Here is a 3,774-nt window from a genome sequence, read left to right on the forward strand (position 1 = left end):
TATCGCGTTTCATGGCCGATGCGTCTGAGATTTTTCCTCCCATTATTAACGTGATCAGAGTTGCATCATTGGTTTTGCACCGACTAAATTCAAACGTTCGTGAGGCCATCACTCTGCCATATCTTAACTCATGCCAAAAACAACTTTGATGTTGGTCTCGTCTTTTCTTCAACTTTCATGTCATCTTCATCAGTCAATACGAGTTTTTTCAAAAATGTGTCGCAGGACTGTTCTTTATATTTCAGCACCAATTTATGCATGGATAAACTTTTGATTACAAACATAGTCTTTTTGATATTTTCGCAGCTGTTGAGCTTTATTTTCTTTCTTTCTTCTAGAAACTTTTTAAGTACATAACATTTCCTGATTATGGGTTTGGTAACACAAAACTAAGCAACTGAGAGTTGGGAATCACAAAATATTTAAACGAAGATAAATACTGTGGATATTGCCGAAGTACAAATAAAATAAAATGACATTTACATAGATGTGACGTAATTCGCTCTGATTGGTGTTCAATCTATCATGACGGTTTGCTGTATTTTGTAGTTTATTTTATCAAAAATATTATTAATCTCGCTCATAATATAAAAATAAATACGGTTTTTATAATCCATGAATCATATTGCATTAGATACTTAAATACATAATTTTAGTGATTCTTGGTTACTGTCATCATGCCTAGTGTAGTTATTAATAAATATCAATTTTGTTCGTGGGGTTACTCCAATCGCTACGCTCGTTCCGCAATATTTCCCACTCACAAAATAAAATGTCACTTTTAACACTTGTATCATAAACATTTCATTGCATTTCATTTCAATTTTCATTACCAGTAATAGAAAACTATTTCAGATTAATTTAAAAATTAAACAATAACACATCCATCTAGTTCCAGTTTTATTTTTCCACAGAGTTAAAAACACATCTACAGCTCACTAAATTTATTGCCATGTTAACTATTTTCATTACAAGTAATAGAAAACTATTGCTGGTTAATTTAAAAATTAAACAATAACACATCCTTCAAGTTCCAGTTTTATTTTTCCACAGAGTTAAAAACACACAGCTCATTAAATTTATTGCCATGTTAACTTGCATTCCCGCAATTAAAAATTTATCGATTACGTCCTTTTATAAGGATGGCATATCCTTTCGCTCCTCTACAAAACGACNTTTTTTTTTCAAATTATTTTTGCACTTATGAGTTAAATTTAAAATTATCTCCTTTATACTATATGATATTCTTATTTGATACTTATTTTATATTCAGAGTCTTTGTATTAACAATTTTATGCTATATTTTAATTAATTTTATTTTTGATCTAAAGTTCGGTCAGGTAATATTTCCATTGTGATAAATTTTTTTTTGTATTTCCAATTTGTTACAATATATTTATATTTGGGGTGAAAAGCAAAGGGGTACAAGTATCAAAACTAAAAAAATTTAGTTATATGCAGGAATCAACACTCAATACCAATATCTATTACTCTATAGGTATGTATTAGAAACCAAAAATATTATGTATGAAAATGCGTGTCAGGTTGCAGCACCCAGCGCTCCCCACCCTTCCGAACTCGAACGAAGCTAGTTCCCTATGTAGAGTTCTGTTACAAATGCAACTAATTAATAAGGAGCACCTAGGAGCACTAGAAATTGATTTAAAATGTAGAAGCTGGTATTAGACAATGTGTTGGTAGTGGTTTCCAACTGTAGGCAAATGTAGCTAAAATTAGAGGTTCAAGTGTTTGGAGAAATAGGGCTTTTTTATTCTATGTTCATAAAAATCTGCAGTGTTTATTTTTTCAATTTTAGCTTATTGAAATATCCTATTTTAAATAAAAAACAAAAATAAAAATGTCAGCTCAAGCAATAAAATAATATTCGTCTTGAAATTCTTAGGTTAAATTTCAGTCGGTTCAATAAAACATACAATTAGTTTGAAACGGTTAAAAAAAAACTAGTAGTCAGATCAAAGTAATTCTTTTAGATTTGATTGTAACAGTTATTTCGAAAGGACCCCGCAGGTTTCTTATGGAAAATGGCTTTCAGCCGATAGTTTTGAATCTTTGGATTTGAATAGTTCTCGAAGCGTAGATAAAAAGTTATCATAGGCACTAAGCTGAGAAAATTATATTTTCCGAGATATAATCAATGAAAGCTAGGAGTTATAGCACCGCGAAGTATAAAGAGAATCTTAGCTTGTAAGGTCAAATGAAAAGAAGCCGTGCAATCTGTCCCAAACACATGTTTCTTACGTTATCGGAGTCAATCAATCCGAATCTGCCATCCATTCGGCTGTGCGGATGAGGTTCAAGATCACATCAAGATCAAATGAAGGTCATTGTAAGATCATTGTAAATGTAATCTGTCTCAAACATATGTAGTCATATTGTAATAATATTAAATAATATTTTATTACAGCTTTAGGATATATTTTATTATATTGTATTGCGCATTTGCAAAGTATACAGTGAGAAGTCTTAAGAGGATAACAGGTTGTAAGATGTTCCACGGCCAACCTAGTTCTGAATCATTTTCAAATAAGAAATAATATTGTCTGAAATAAAAGGTATAACATAAATTATAATTAAGTAATTCAATTATCATTTAATTATTTGCAATCATTGTAGTATTTAATAGCGGATCATCTAGGTACTTCACATGTGGTTGATGGCGGGCATAGCCTAGAAACCAAAAAACACTGGCCACATGAGCACAAGTACCTACTACTCTCGCCCCTGAGTAACACGTGCAATAATGTGCTAGGATTGGACCATTATCTTAATCACCACCATAATTATCTAAGTATTCATCCACGTTGATATAACTAATGAATATTTGATGTCTTGCAGCATTTCGGAATCTTGAGAAAATTCGTATTCTTAGAAGTTCTGTTCATCTATATGTTCATCCAATTGAAATTCATCATCATTTTCCCTAAGCACCTTCTGTATACTGTATACCCTGTATAGCATCTGTATACAAGAAAGGATGGCTGATTTGGATTCAGTAACTCCGACAATCTAAAAAATATGTGTTTTGGACAGATTGCACGGCTTCTCTTCATTTGACCTTGCAATGAGTCTTCTTCAATTTATACCTCGCGGTACTATAACTTCTACCTTTCGGCGACTATATTTCGAAAAATATAATTTTCTCAGCTTAGTGCCTATGACTATGAACTTTTTATCTAAGCTTTGAGAACTATTCAAATCCAAATTTTCAGAACTATCGGCTGTAAGCCATTTTCCACAAGGAACCTGCGGGGTCATTTAAAAATACCATTGCATATTGCATTAATAGTATATTGAATATATGACTTTTTTCTGCGAAATTCCCACAGTGTGTACAATTGTTGTACAATATCCATACACGAAAATCAAGTCCGCGTATTTTTCATTTCAATAAATTAAAGGCATGATTTTAACAGAAACGACGTAAAAAATAAAAAAGAACCAACTGTCAATGATGACAATTAACGAATTAACAATCAACAATTTTTTTCTAATCCCAACCAACTTACTAATTATTAAATTACCTAGCCCTCTAGTCGCAACAATGTAATTTACTCTTTAGCAACTACCCATACGATCTGGAAATTTCAAATCTCCGATATTTCAAGAACCGTTGGGAATTCGGGAAACGTGAATGGAATATTTTTTCTCTGCGGCCACCCTGTATATTTTAATTGTTTACAAAAAGCGTTAATTCACAACAATTTTAGTATTATCACTTAATTATTATTATCAACACCCACGCACGGACTCCAG

The sequence above is a fragment of the Anoplophora glabripennis genome, unplaced genomic scaffold (assembly GCF_000390285.2).
Source record: "Anoplophora glabripennis isolate ALB-LARVAE unplaced genomic scaffold, Agla_2.0 scaffold1029, whole genome shotgun sequence".
NCBI classification, from domain to species: Eukaryota; Metazoa; Arthropoda; class Insecta; order Coleoptera; family Cerambycidae; genus Anoplophora; species Anoplophora glabripennis.